Raw genomic sequence first — 15,926 nt, 5'->3', positions numbered from 1 at the left:
GTGTGAGGGCATGGGTTAGTGTTACCATACGGGTTAGGATTAGGGGACGGGTGAGGGTAAGGCTTCGGGGAAGGGTTAGGGTTAGGGATCGGGCTATAATTAGTCTTAAGGGAAGGGTACGGTTTAGGGTCCAGATGAGGGTACGACAACGGTTTAGGGGGAGCGTACGTGTGAGGGCACGTGTTAGTGTTAGTGTACGGGTTAGGATTAGGGAACGGGTGAGGGTCAGGCTTCTGGGAAGTGTTACGGTTAGGGTTTGGGCTAGGGTTAGGGTTAGGGGACGGGGACGGTTTAGGGTCCAGGTGAGGGTACGACAATGGTTTAGGGGGAGGGTGCGTGTGAGGGCATGGGTTAGTGTTAGCGTAAGGGTTAGGATTAGGGGACGTGTGAGGGGAAGGTTTCGGGGAAGGTTTAGGGTTAGGGTTCGGGCTAGAGTTAGGGTTAGGGGACGGGGACGGTTTAGGGTCCAGGTGAGGTTATGACAACGTTTCAGGGGGATCGTACGTGTGAGGGCATGGGTTAGTGTTAGCGTACAGGTTAGGATTAGGGGACGTGTGAGGGGAAGGCTTCGGGGAAGGGTTAGGGTTAGGGTTCGGTCTAGGGTTAGGGGTAGGGGACGGGGACGGTTTAGGGTCCAGATGAGGGTACGGCAACGGTTTAGGGGGAGCGTACGTGTGAGGGCACGGTTTAGTGTTCGCGTACGCGTTAGGATTAGGTGACGGGTGAGGGGAAGGCTCCGGGGAAGTGTTAGGGTTAGGGTTCGGGCGAGGGTTAGGGTTAGGGTTTGAGTACGGTTTAGGGTCCAGGTGCGGTTACGAAAACGGTTTAGGGTGAGCGTACGTGTGAGGGCATGGGTTAGTGTTAGCGTACGGGTTCGGACTAGGGAACGGGTGAGGGTAAGGCTTCGGGGAAGGTTTAGGGTGGATCATATTCTGGGTTCCACATGCATGTTTTAGCTGAAGGAAGAATCCCTTAAACCTGGAGAGTTGAGACCCGTGGAATGGGTACCATGCAATATGACTTCAAAGGGTCTTCATTTGCTCACCGAAGCTCTCCAATCCTATCATTGCTGCGTTTATGCCCCTGTATCACGCTTGATTCTCTTTCAGAGACATAGCAATCCATAGGTTTTAAGATACTTACTAGTCAGGTACATTCTTAGGCGTTTAATATGGGGTGTTGAGTCCATTTCGTGTAGCAAGGAGTAGCTCTTGTCTATTCCATATTTGGCTTAAGGAACTTTATCTGTGCTCGTTTCAATCTCTGGTTTTATGCAGCACCCCAACTCACCTTTCCCCTTAAGCAATCATAAGTTCGTTTTCTAAATTTGAAACCCTGTTCTCTTTTGTAATCCAGTTCCTGTGTAGCCAAGTTTACATTCCGTGTATTAGTGATATCTTATGATGTTTCTTTTTCTCTGTGACTTATTTCAGTTAGAATCATCATACCTGAATCCACTCATTATGCTGCTTCGGGCCTGATGACATAGATTTCATTGCTGAGTGATATTGCATTGTACGTAAGTACCACAAATTCTTTATCCATTTTTCGCTTTCTGCGATATTGAACTTGTACCGTAAACGAGGTTCTTGTAAACAGAGCCGTCCCAAACTTTGGGGTGGCTGTGTCTTTTTGATTTTAATTTCCCTAAGCTATAGGACCATAAGTGGAAGTGCCCTAGGCTCTGTTGCTTTGTTTTTTAGATGTTTCAGGAAACACCATACACTTCTCCCGAGTGTCTGTTGGCAATTTACATCCCACCCATCAGCATAACAAGGCTCCCAGTTCTCCATGGCCTGTCCTGCCTTTCTGGATTTTACACTTTTTTCAGATGGCCCTTTTGACCGGGGGGAAGTGAGACTTCATTGTAGTGCAGATTTCCTTTGCAAGCTTGCTTGGTTGGCCAAAAAGGGCGTATGCGTTTTTCCCTGAATATATTCAGGGAAAAACGCATACGCCCTTTTTGGCCAAGTGCATCATTGTCGAGGTTCTGACTTTCTTCATATGTTTTCAGTGCATTTCCAGTCTACCTCCTGAAATTGGTTTTTCTGCAATTCTGCCTTCATTTCATTGCCACTTCATAGCCTTACCTCAATATATTTTTTGAAAATAGTTGGCCTTTATAACTCTGCAGGTTTTTGACTTGCAGTGGCCCTTAGCTCCATTTTTCAGCTCTTATTTTTGTGATCTTGCCTCATAACCACAGGATTCCTTCAGGCCCTATTCTTCTTCTGGGGCACCTTGCTGTGCCTTTGGTTAATTCTTCTTACTGATGTGAAATTAGAGTGACATGTGCCCATTGAAACCGCTATAGCTAGTTTCTCACTGGTTCCCCCTATTCCCATTCATCCTCCGCACTAACTGCAGACTGTGCGATACCAGAACTTAAAGGCATTGACTCTCCATGAGGGGATGTTTTTAGTAAAGTGGCTGGAATGTCGATCTGGAGTCCCAGGAGAGGAAAAATGAGGTGCGTTTTAGAAACCTTTCCCGATCATATGGTATACCAGTCGCTGGGTTTCCCAAGCATGGTTTAGCTGTAGGAAGATTCCCTTCAACCTGGAGTGTTGGGACCCTTGGAATGAGTAGCATGAAGTATTGCATTAAACTTTTGGCAGTTGCTCACCAAAGCTCACCAATCCTCTCACCCCCAAGTGTCCAGCCTTATGTCTTATCCAGCTGTGGGTTTATATGTGGTCAATCCAGGTTGCATCACAGCCCCTGAGCAAATTTTGTAAGAATTTTTCTCTCTTTCATTGTTTCTGCATTTTGTTTTTAAAATTTATTTCTATAATGGGGTTTAGCTCATTTTCACTGCTGTGTTTGTGCCGCTCTGCACACACTTGATTCCCTTATGGAGATATATCAATACATGGGTTTTAAGATTCTTATTACTCAGATACATTTCTCTGCGGTGTATAGGGTGTGTTGAGGCCAGTTCATTGAGCAAGGTGTAGATCTTGTCTAATATCTATTTGGTTTATTGAACGGTATCTGTGCTAATTTCAAACTCTGGTTTTATGCATCACCCCACCTCTCCTTTCCCCTTAAGCTGACATAAGTGTGTTTTCTAAATGTGAGACACTGTTCTGTTCTGTAATTCATTTCTTGTGCAGCCATATTTACCCTCCCTCTATAGGTGATATCTTATGATATGTTTCTTTTTCTGTTTGACTTATTTCAAGTAGTATTATCGGACCTAAATCCACTCTTTATCCTTCTACTAGCCTTATTACATTGATTTCATGGTGAAGAGATATTCCATTGTACATAAGTACCACATCTTCTTTATCCATTGTTCTCTTTCCTGGGATATTTAAGGTGTACTGAAGTTGAGGTTCTTGTAAACAGAGTAGCCCTAAACTGTGGTGTGCTTGTGTCTTGTTGATTTTTAGACTTCCCTAGATATACTCCCATGATTGGAAGTGTCCTATGCTCTGTAGCTCTGTTTTTTAGATGATTTAGGAACCACCATACACTTCTCCAGAGTGGCTCTCGGCAGTTCACACACTGCCCATCAGCGTATAAAGGCTCCCTGTTCTCCATGGCCTGTCCTGCATTTCTGGTTTTTACAATTTTTTAGGATGGCCCTTTTGACCGGTGGGAAATGAGACTTCTTTGTTGTGCACATTTGCATTGCTTGCTTGCTTCGTTGCCCATAAAGTGCGTATGCGTTTTTTCCTGGATATAATCAGGAAAAAACGCATACGCCCTTTTGGGCCAACTGCATCATTGTCGAAATTCTGCCGCTTTTCATGTGCTTTAAAGACGAGTCCAATCTATCTCTTGAAATCTGTTTCTTGCAATTCTGTCTTGCATTCAGATCCTCTTCTTTGCCTTACCTCAACATATTTTTGGACGTTAGTTTTCATTTATAACTCTGCAGGTTTGTGAATTGCAGTGACCCTGAGCTCCATTTTTTAAGTTGCTCTTTTGTGAGCTGGCCTCAAACCCGCAGGATTGCTTCAGGCCCTATTTTGGCTCCGGCGAGGCGGGCTGAGCCTTTTTTCAATTCTTATTCTTAATGGGAAATTAGAGTGATATGTGCCCGTCCAAACCCCTACAACTATTCTCTCATTGGTTCCCCCTCTTCCCGTTCATCCTCCTCACAATTTGCAAAATGTGTGAAACAGAAGTTGAAATGTGCTGATTCTCCAAGTGGGGAGATTCTAAGTAACGTGGCTGGAATGGTGAACAGGAGCACCAGGAGAGGATAAATGAGCTGCATTTTAGACACATCTCCCGATCACATGGTGTACAGTCCTCTGGGTTTTCCATGCATGTTTTAGCTGTAGGAAGATCCCTTGAACCTGCAGATTTGGGACCCATTGAATGGGCACCAGGTAGTATTACTTTAAAGGGTGTGCATTTCCTCACCCAACCTCACATTTCTCTTAGTGCAAACAGTTTCCAGCCTTATGTCTCATCCTGCTGTGGGTCTAGATGTGTTCAATCCATGTTGCATCACCGTCCCTGAGGAAAAGTTGTAAGAGGTTTTCTCTGTCTCTCTGTCGTTTATTTTTTTCAATTTATTACTATATTGGTTACAGCTGATTTTCAAAGCTCTGTTTCTTGCTGCTGTACATCCACTTGATTCACGTACAGAGAGACATCAGTAAATTCTTTTTCAGATTCTTACCAGTCATATATATTCTTTTCCGGTGACTTGAGTGTGCTGAGTGCAGTTCTTTTAGCTACCGTGTAGGCCTTGTTGATTATCAGTTTGGTATTTGGAATGGTATCTTTGCTAATTTCAACCTCCTGGATGATGTCTCACCCCTCCCCACCTTTCCCGTTTAGCAGCCTTATGCGTGTTTTCTACATATTTGACTATGTTTTTGTTTTGTAATTTATTTCATGTGTAGCCATTTTGAATTCCACCTTTAAGTGATATCTTAAGATATGTGTCTTTTTCTTTTTGAATTATGTCACTTAGAAAGATCATATGTAACTCCTCCGGAGTTGTTACAACTGGCCATATTTCATTGATTTCCAGGCTGAATAATATTCCACTCTACATAAGTACCACATCTCTATCCATTTTTTCCCTCCAGAGACATTTAAGTTATATCCTAGTCGAGGATCTTTTAAACAGAGAGTGGGTAAACATTGGGGTGCCTGTGTCCTCTCGATTTTTGTTTTTCCCAAGATATACGCCCATGAGTGCAAGTGCCCTATGCTCTGTAGCTCATTTTTTAGATGCTTTAGTAAACACAATACACTTCTCCAGAATGGCCGTTGGCAATATACATTTCCACTATAAGTCTCACAGGGCTCCCTCTTCTCGTTGCCCTGTCCTGCATTTCTGTTGTTTACGCTTTATGAGGATGGCTCTTCTGACTGATGCGAAGTGATATCTTTTGTAGTATTGACTTCCAGTGCCCACCTGTTTGGTTGGCTAAAAAAGTGTATGCCCTTTTCTTGAATATATACAGAAAAAAACGCATACACCCTTTTTGGCCAACTGCAATGTTGGCAATGTTCAGCTCCTTTTCTTGTGCTTAATGGCGAGTCCTTTCTACCTCCTCAAATCCCTTTCCTGCCATTCTCCCTTGCTTACAAGTCCTTTTCTCTGACTTTCCTCAAGACATTTTTCAGTGATGGATATTTTCAACTCTGCAGTTTCGTGAATTTTACTGCCCCTGAGTTCCATTGTTCAACTTGTGTTTATGGGAACTGGCCACAAAGCAGCGGGATTTCCTCAAGCCCTATACTGTTTCCATGGGCAACCCTAGCCTTTGGTCAATTCGTCTTCCTGATTGGAAATTAGAGTGACATGTGCCTGTCTGAACACCTAGGACTTGTCTCTCATTGTTCCTCATCCTTCCGCTTCATCCTCTGGACAAATTCCAAACTGTACGCAACAGGATGTTGACAGTGCTGACATCTCCAAGTGGGGAGACTGTTAGTAAAGACGCTGGAGGGGTGAACCCGAGCACCAGGAGATGAGGAGATGAGATGCCTTTTCCAAACTCTTCCCGATCAGACGGTATACCATCCTCTGGGTGTGACAGACATGTTTTAGCAGTAGGAAGAGTCCCATTCATGTAAGGAGAACACCAGGGCTTTTTCAAAATCAGTGTCTCCCCGAAACCCAAACTGGGGAAGTTTTTAAGCTACGGCTACATATATGTTCATTAAGGGCCTTGGGAAGTAGGCAGAGTCCAAACTTTAGATGATTGAAGTCTTCAGGGTCAGAAGCACTCACCACCAGCTTCCCTTAGGTTACACTTTAACTGTCATTGATAGATGATGTCAATAAAAATATCTATTCTTTTTCAGATTATTTCCCCTTATAGGTTATTGCAAAATGTTGAGTGTAGTTCCCTGTGCTATACAGTAGTTCCTTGTTGATGATCTATTTTATACATAGCAGTGTGTATGTGTTAATCCCAAACTGTTAATTTATCCCTCCTCCCACCTTTCCCCTTTGGTAATAATAAATTATAAGATTTTATACTTCTCAGAAATGGGGGAGCTGAAAGAGAGGTATCATTTTCAATGGAAAAGCATTTAAAACAAGATTGAAGCTTTAACCAAGATTATTAGATGTACATCCTTGGAAAGAAATCACTTCGTTTCTCTAATATTGACCTGACAAATAAGACAAACCCTTTCACTGAACTTGCTTATAATAAAGTGATGGAAATATCAAATGGAAGTGTTAGAAACACCTTATTTTACCTGAGCCTTATACACTGTTCTATGTTAACTACAGTTTGGCTCACACATCTGTTCATTGAGGTTACAATAGTCTCAATTTCTGTTACTGATCCTCCAGAGTGGACCCCAACAAGTGTCCCCCTGCCCAGTGTCATTGGGGCCAACAGATCGAGACTGAGTTTGGTTCACAAGCAAAGGAAACTTTATATTTTGATCAGAGAATGGAGAGGTGAGAGCATGCACTACCCCGTGGGCTGTGGGCTGGGCTGCTGTGTAGAGATCCTGTCAGAGTCAGTGGGAGGGAGGGGGCGGAGCTCTCGAGGGCCAGGTTGGCTGCAGCTCAGGCTCTATATCGTGGAGTCTGCACTGGGTCCCAGGATCTGAGGTGTCGTCCCAGCCATTCTGCACTAGGAAATCTGGTCTGAAGTGCCAGGTGTGGAACCTCTGCATGCGGGACCCTAGGAGCACATGAAATTAGACAAAGCACAAAGGATAAAAAAGGTTAGACTTGACTTTATTGCCCAGATTCTATTTTTATCTCCCAGGGATTTTTAATGGGCTTTGCTGGGGACAAACCCCTCCTCTGTCTTTTGTCCCGTTCCTCATTCTTGGAGTGCTGAGGGTGCAGACCCTTCTTCTGTAACTGCTGAGTGCTGAGTTGGGAGCCCTCATACCTGGTGGCGAGGGTCAGAGCTTCTCCCCAGCAGCCTCCAGGTGACATTGATTGTCCCCAGGCCCCCTGCCTCCCTGCTCGTCCACCTGAGCACCAGCATTGGAAGTGTTATAGATTCTAATGACCTTTAAGGGTCCAGGAAAGAGATGTGCAGAGACGCTGTGGGGGCCGGTTTCACCCCGCCCCACATTTGTTCGGCCACCTTAGGCTGACCGTTTCTGCCAGCCTAGATGCTCTGACCAGTAGTCTGCGCTTTCTTCAATTAGGCCCCTGAATTAACGTACAAACAGCACCAGGTGTCAGAGCCCTGGCCACTCAACTCCCAGACAGTCCAGGGTCAGTGGTGATCAAGGACCATGATGGCCACTGAGTCAACAGCCTTTTGAAGTAAACAGGAGTCCAGCCGGTCTTATTGGCCACCATCATCATGGTGTCTGTATGCTTTTCTATGGTGACAGTGTGATATACGGTTCCCCCGCCAAGATTATTAGCTCCCCTCTGGGTGCAGTAAGTCCTGCAAGCAGTAGTCTACTCTTTTGGGACACACTCTTGTTGTTTTATGAGAGAAACTCCAGGTCAAGTGATGTTCACACGAGTCGTCATGGTGCCCTGTTGCCCCCGGTTATCTCTCTGGATGTTGGAGTTGGAGGGCCTCCTCACTCGAGGTCGGTGTGCCCACGGAGCGAACCCTGCAACTTCAGGGCATGGTTGGTGGTTAGGATCACCACGTGGGGTCCTTTTCCCTTAGGAGGGAGGTGGCCTTTTGGGCTGCTGATTTCCAGGTTTTTAGATACCGCCAGTATCTTGGCCAGATGTGGCAGTGGGCCAAGCCCCTTAGTGACCGTAGTTTATCCTACCTGGATGGCATTCTTGCATTGTTCCATTTCAAGTGGTCCCAGTTTTTGCACTAATTCTCCAATGGCGATTCACCTTTCACCGGGAATGTAAAGGTCAAAGGGTTTAGCTAAATTAGGGAGTTCCAGGGCAAGGGTCTGAATTGACTGCTCTTTCCATTCTTGAAAGGCCACTTCTGGATTCTATTCAAAAGGATCATCATCTTTTCCTTTCAGTGTTTCATATAGAGGCCCAGCTAGTAGACTGTAGTTAGGGATCCAGAAGCAGCAAACCCTGGCCTCCCCAGGAACCCCTAAGCTGTCTTCTAGTTTTAGAAAGGGGTAAGGCTGAAAATGGTTTCTTCCCTTTCCTGGGATGGGCTTCTCTGACCTTCTGTGAGAATGAAGCCCAGGCAGATCACCGCAGTCTGTGATATTTGAGCTTTTTCTTGGACAACTTCTATCCTTTATTGGCTTGGTAGTTCAGAGGCCTCCTTAGTAGGGCTGGCGATCAGAATGTCGTCTGCGTACTGAAGGAGGGTTTCCTTTTCCAGAGGTAGAACTTTTAGGTCTTTAGCTAAGCTTTCCCCAAAGATGGTGTGGGAATTTTTGCACCCTTGGGGCAAGACGGCCCGGAAGTATTGTTTTAGTTGTATGTTGAGTCCTGCCACTCACAAGCCAAAATTTCTTGTGACTCTGGGACTAATGGAATACAAAAGAAGGCATCATTGAAGACTAATACAGAATACCATGTCCTGGTGGTTGGTAGAATGACCAGCAGGGTGTAGGAATTAGGAGCAGCTGGAGGTATATCCTCGGTGGCTTCACTGACTGTCCTGACATCCTTTACCAGGTCCCCAGCAGCCCATGGGGCTCTCGTGGTCAGACCAATCCCAGAATATGGAGCTCACCTGGGCAGGTACCCCACCCCCACCCCAGCCCATGGGGCTCTCGTGGTCAGGCCCCTCCCAGGATACAGAGCTACCCTTTTAGGTACCGTGGCAGGGCTGGGCACACAGGAACCGTGCACACAGCCCTCATTGCAGAGCACCCCCAGCTCACCTGTCGCTCAGAGCTGACACAGAGCACCTCAGAGCAGGACTTGAACTAACAAACAGCAGCTGCGACAGGTCTGTGACCCTGGGCATCACTCTGTACGGCCTCCCTCCACCTGGTCTTCCAGAGACTTCCACTGCACCCGGGGCACCAGGCCTCTGTCTCCAACCACCACCCACCCCTCCTCTCCCTGACTCCTGGGTTCCTCTCATTAGGAGAGGGTTTTCTTGAAGTTGTCTCCCACTCATGGGCCAGATAAAATGATTAGAAAACAAGCCAAAGCTGCAGCCCCTTGTCTATCCTGACTCTCAGGAGCCCACACCTGTTCCTTGGACCTGGCCGGTTCAGCAAGTTCCATTTTCTGCAACTGTGAGCCCCTGAGGGGTGATGATTGGCTGACCTGGGCAGCCTTACCGTGCCGGCCAGCCCTCCCCAGGTGTGCCTGGGTTGAGATCAATATAAATACCACTCCAGGCAGCAAGAGCCCCTGCAACCGTGCCTGACGCCATTTTCTCTGCCCTGTCAGCAGTCTCGGGGCTGGGCTGGTGGGAGGGAGTGAGAGGCCACGGCTTTGTGGGTGGCCCAGTATGAGTGGGGCTCTGCTGGACTTTCTGCAGCAGTTGCCAGGCTGCCACCTGCTAAAGAAGAGGATGTGTCACCCATACCAGCTGCTGGAATTTCTCCCTGGGCAGAGGTGAGGAAGGAAAAAAGCAGTGGGGGCAGGGACAGGACGGGTATCTCAGGCAGGGAAATGGAAATCTTCCAGAAGAGCACCCAGGGCCAGGACCATCCTGGCTGGCCTGCAGGCACCAAGTCGGCCGGCATGCTGTCACTCGTGTGGCTCTATGGCCCTTCCTCTAGGCTTTCAAGTCCTTGTATATATTCAGGTGTTTTACCTGGGACGGGTGGGAATAGTTCAGCAGCAACTGGCCTGGGGCTCAGCTCACGTTTACTCACAGATGCCTCGGCACGGTGCCCCAGCTTTGCAATGAGGACGCTTGTTGCGTGGGGGCTGCTGGCTGAATGGGAGACGATTCCCCACCACTGACCAACTTCAGAATTGTTTACAACTGGAGCAAGTGCCCTGATACGGTTTTCCTCTGTGGAACTGGTGGGTTCTGTGTTTTTTTTCTCTTTTTCGTTTTTGGTTCAAGGTAGATTTTATTCCTCTTTTTTGTATTTACAGATATAAGCATGGAAATAATTTATTCATATAAATACATGTATGTGCAGGGAATAATTGTTTTTTCTGTTTTATTTTTTAAATTTTATTTCTTTTTAATTTTGAATTTTATTTTATATTTTTATACAGCAGGTTCTTATTGGTTATCTATTTTATACATATAAATGTATACATGCCAATCCCAGTCTCTCAACTCCTCCCACCACCACCCCCCCAACAGCTTTCCCCCCTTGTTGTCCATACGTTTGTTGTCTACATCTGTTGCTCTATTTATGCCTTGCAAAATGGTTAATCTGTACAGTTTTTCTAGGTTCCACATATATGCATGAATATACAAGATTTGTTTTCCTCTTTCTGACTTACTTCACTCTGTATGACAGTCTCTAGATCCATCGACGTCTCTACAAATGACCCAATTTCATTCCTTTTCATGGCTTAGTAATATTCCATTTTATATATGTACCACAGCTTTATGCATTCGTCTGTCTGTGGGCATTTAGGTTGCTTTCATTACCTCGATATTGTAAAGAGTGAGGCAATGAACATTGCGGTGAATGTCTCTTTCTGATTTATGGTTTTGTCTGGGTATATGTCCAGAACTGGGATTGCTGTATCATATCGTAATTCTACCGTTAGTTTCTTAAGAAACTCCATATTGTTCTCCATAGTGACTGTATCAATTTATATTCCCAACAATAGTGGAAGAGGGTTCCTTTTCTCCACACCCCTTCCAGCATTTTTTGTTTGTAGATTTTCTGATGATGTGCATTCAATCAGATGTGAGGTGATACCTCATTGTTGAGTCCATTTTGTTGAGCAAGGGGTAGGTCTTGGCTATTACATATGTGGCTTATGGAACGGTATCTGTGCTAATTTCAAACTCTGGTTTTATGCAGCACCCCAACTCACCTTCCCCCTTAAGCAAGCATAAGTTGGTTTTCTAAAAATGAGACCCTGTTCTATTTGGTAATTCAGTTCATGTGTAGCCAAGTTCTCATTCCATGTATTAGTGATACCTTATGATGTTTCTTTTTCTGTGTGACTTTTTTCATTTAGAATCACCGTGCCTCAATCCACTCATTATGCTGGTACAGGCCTGGTGACATAGTTTTCATTGCTGAGAGGTATTCTGTTGTACGTAAGTACCGCAACTTCTTTATGCATTATTTGCTCTCTGGCATATTTAACTTGTGCTGCAGAAGAGGTTCCTGTAAACAGAGCCGTCCCAAATTTTGGGGTGGCTGTGTCTTTTTGATTTTAATTTCCCTAAGCTATAGGACCATAAGTGGAAGTGCCCTAGGCTCTGTTGCTTTGTTTTTTAGATGTTTCAGGAAACACCATACACATCTCCCCAGTGTCTGTTGGCAATTTACATCCCGCCCATCAGCATAACAAGGCTCCCAGTTCTCCATGGCCTGTCCTGCCTTTCTGGATTTTACACTTTTTTCAGATGGCCCTTTTGACCGGGGGGAAGTGAGACTTCATTGTAGTGCAGATTTCCTTTTCAAGCTTGCTTGGGTGGCCAAAAAGGGCGTATGCGTTTTTTCCTGAATATATTCAGGAAAAAACGCATACGCCCTTTTTGGCCAAGTGCATCATTGTGGACGTTCTCCCTCTTTTCCCATGCTTTCAATGCAATTCCAGTCTACCTCTGAAATCGGTTTCCTGCAATTCTGCCCCGCTTTCAAGTCCTCTTGGCAGCCTTACTTCAGTTTATTTTTGGACGATAGCTGTCATTTATAACTCTGCAGGTTTGTGAATTACAGTGCCCCTGAGCTCCTTTCTTCAACTCGCTTTCTTGTGAGCTGGCCGCAACACCGCAGGATTGCTTCAGGCCCTTATATGGTTCTGGCACGGCACGCGGAGCCTTTGGTTAATTCCTCTTCCTGGTGGGAAATGAGAGTTAAATTTGCCCGTCCAGACACCTCCAGCTACTCTCATTGGTTCTCCCTATTCCTGTTCATCTTCCGCAGAAATTGCAAACTGGGCCAAACAGGAGGTTAAAGGCACTGACTCTCCAAGTCGGGAGAGTGTTAGTAAAGCATCTGGAATGTTGCACCCGAGTACCAGGGGACGAGAAATGAGACATATTGGAACACGTCTCCCGATCACACGGTTGATCATACTCTGGGTTCCACATGCATGTTTTAGCTGAAGGAAGAATCCCTTAAACCTGGAGAGTTGAGACCCGTGGAATGGGTACCATGCAATATGACTTCAAAGGGTCTTCATTTGCTCACCGAACCTCTCCAATCCTATCACTGCTGCGTTTATGCCCCTGTACACATGCTTGATTCTCTTTCGGAGACATAGCAATCCATAGGTTTTAAGATACTTACTAGTCAGGTACATTCATAGGCGTTTAATATGCGGTGTTGAGTCCATTTCGTTGAGCAAGGAGTAGCTCTTGTCTATTCCATATTTGGCTTAAGGAACTTTATCTGTGCTCATTTCAATCTCTGGTTTTATGCAGCACCCCAACTCACCTTTCCCCTTAAGCAAGCATAAGTTGGTTTTCTAAATTTGAGACCCTGTTCTTTTCTGTAATTCAGTTCCTGTGTAGCCAAGTTTCCATTCCGTGTATTAGTGATATCTTATGATGTTTCTTTTTCTGTGTGACTTATTTCAGTTAGAATCATCATACCTGAATCCACTCATTGTGCTGCTAAGCGCCTGATGACATAGATTTCATTGCTGAGTGTTATTGCTTTGTAAGTAAATACCACAGCTTCTTTATCCATTTTTCATTTTCTGCGATGTTGAACTTGTACTGTAAACGAGGTTCTTGTAAACGGAGGCGTCCCAAACTTTGGGGTGGCTGTGTCTTTTTGATTTTAATTTCCCTAAGCTATAGGACCATAAGTGGAAGTGCCCTAGGCTCTGTTGCTTTGTTTTTTAGATGTTTCAGGAAACACCATACACTTCTCCCGAGTGGTTGTTGGCAATTTACATCCCGCCCATCAGCATAACAAGGCTCCCAGTTCTCCATGGCCTGTCCTGCCTTTCTGGATTTTACACTTTTTTCAGATGGCCCTTTTGACCGGGGGGAAGTGAGACTTCATTGTAGTGCAGATTTCCTTTGCAAGCTTGCTTGGTTGGCCAAAAAGGGCGTATGCGTTTTTTCCTGAATATATTCAGGAAAAAACGCATACGCCCTTTTTGGCCAAGTGCATCATTGTGGACGTTCTGCCTCTTTTCCTATGCTTTCAATGCAATTCCAGTCTACCTCCTGAAATCGGTTTCCTGCAATTCTGCCCCGCCTTCAAGTCCTCTTGGCAGCCTTACTTCAGTCTATTTTTGGACGATAGCTGTCATTTATAACTCTGCAGGTTTGTGAATTACAGTGCCCCTGAGCTCCTTTCTTCAACTCGCTTTCTTGTGACCTGGCCGCAACACCGCAGGATGGCTTCAGGCCCTAATCTGGTTCCGGCACGGCACGCTGAGCCTTTGGTTAATTCCTCTTCCTGGTGGGAAATGAGAATTAAATTTGCCCGTCCAGACACCTCCAGCTAGTCTCTCATTGGTTCTCGCTATTCCTGTTCATCTTCCGCAGAAATTGCAAACTGGGCCAAACAGGAGGTTAAAGGGATTGACTCTCCAAGTCGGGAGAGTGTTAGTAAAGCGTCTGGAATGTTGCACCCGAGTACCAGGGTACGAAAACTGAGATATATTTGAACACGTCTCCTGATCACATGGTTGATCATACTCTGGATTCCACATGCATATTTTAGCTGAAGGAAGAATACCTAAAACCTGGGTAGTTGAAACCCGTGGAATGGGTACCATGCAATATGACTTCAAAGGGTCTTCATTTGCTCACCGAACCTCTCCAATCCTATCACTGCTGCGTTTATGCCCCTGTACACATGCTTGATTCTCTTTCGGAGACATAGCAATCCATAGGTTTTAAGATACTTACTAGTCAGGTACATTCTTAGGCGTTTAATATGTGGTGTTGAGTCCATTTCGTTGAGCAAGGAGTAGCTCTTGTCTATTACATATTTGGCTTAAGGAACTTTATCTGTGCTCGTTTCAATCTCTGGTTTTATGCAGCACCCCAACTCACCTTTACCCTTAAGCAAGCATAAGTTGGTTTTCTAAATTTGAGACCCTGTTCTGTTCTGTAATTCATTTCCTGTGTAGCCAAGTTTACATTCCGTGTATTACTGATATCTTATGATGTTTCTTTTTCTGTGTGACTTACTTCAGTTAGAATCATCATACCTGAATCCACTCATTGTGCTGCTAAGGGCCTGATGACACAGATTTCATTGCTGAGTGATATTGCTTTGTAAGTAAATACCACAACTTCTTTATCCATTTTTCACTTTCTGCGATGTTGAACTTGTACTGTAAACGAGGTTCTTGTAAACAGAGCCGTTCCAAACTTTGGGGTGGCTGTGTCTTTTTGATTTTAATTTCCCTAAGCTATAGGACCATAAGTGGAAGTGCCCTAGGTTCTGTTGCTTTGTTTTTTAGATGTTTCAGGAAACACCATACACTTCTCCCCAGTGGTTGTTGGCTATTTACATCCCGCCCATCAGCATAACAAGGCTCCCAGTTCTCCATGGCCTGTCCTGCCTTTCTGGATTTTACACTTTTTTCAGATGGCCCTTTTGACCGGGGGGAAGTGAGACTTCATTGTAGTGCAGATTTCCTTTGCAAGCTTGCTTGGTTGGCCAAAAAGGGCGTATGCGTTTTTTCCTGAATATATTCAGGAAAAAACGCATACGCCCTTTTTGGCCAAGTGCATCATTGTGGACGTTCTGCCTCTTTTCCTATGCTTTCAATGCAATTCCAGTCTACCTCCTGAAATCGGTTTCCTGCAATTCTGCCCCGCTTTCAAGTCCTCTTGGCAGCCTTACTTCAGTCTATTTTTGGACGATAGCTGTCATTTATAACTCTGCAGGTTTGTGAATTACAGTGCCCCTGAGCTCCTTTCTTCAACTCGCTTTCTTTTGAGCTGGCCGCAACACCGCAGGATGGCTTCAGGCCCTAATCTGGTTCCGGTACGGCACGCTGAGCCTTTGGTTATTTCCTCTTCCTGGTGGGAAATGAGAGTTAAATTTGCCCGTCCAGACACCTCCAGCTAGCCTCTCATTGGTTCTCGCTATTCCTGTTCATCTTCCGCAGAAATTGCAAACCGGGCCAAACAGGAGGTTAAAGGCGCTGACTCTCCAAGTGGGGAGAGTGTTAGTAAAGCGTCTGGAATGTTGCACCCGAGTACCAGGGTACGAAAACTGAGACATATTTGAACACGTCTCCCATTCACATGGTTGATCATACTTGGGTTCCACATGCATGTTTTAGCTGAAGGAAGAATACCTTAAACCTGGAGAGTTGAGACCCGTGTAATGGGTACCATGCAATATGACTTCAAAGGGTCTTCATTTGCTCACCGAACCTCTCCAATCCTATCACTGCTGCGTTTATGCCCCTGTACACATGCTTGATTCTCTTTCGGAGACATAGCAATCTATAGGTTTTACGATACTTACTAGTCAGGTACATTCTTAGG

At 45.3% G+C, this 15,926-nt stretch overlaps 1 long non-coding RNA gene across 19 annotated transcripts in view; it reads left to right on the top strand.

Moving 5' to 3' along the window:
• The window catches only part of LOC307181468, a 1,676,472-nt gene that overhangs the window by 1,118,386 nt on the left and 542,160 nt on the right, over positions 1-15,926 (top strand). The window contains exon 1 of one of the 19 annotated variants that reach the window (XR_013826851.1): positions 13,105-13,119. The exons of the other annotated variants lie outside the window; for them this stretch is intronic. This is a non-coding gene — a long non-coding RNA (uncharacterized lncRNA). Of the gene's footprint in view, positions 1-13,104; positions 13,120-15,926 lie in introns of those variants that run through there. 19 annotated transcript variants of the gene reach the window in all.

Source organism: Stenella coeruleoalba, assembly GCF_951394435.1.
Source record: "Stenella coeruleoalba genome assembly, contig: scaffold_28, whole genome shotgun sequence".
Taxonomy (NCBI): Eukaryota; Metazoa; Chordata; class Mammalia; order Artiodactyla; family Delphinidae; genus Stenella; species Stenella coeruleoalba.
The sequence above is the reverse complement of the archived record's forward strand: the minus strand, read 5'-3'. Positions and strand labels throughout refer to the sequence as shown.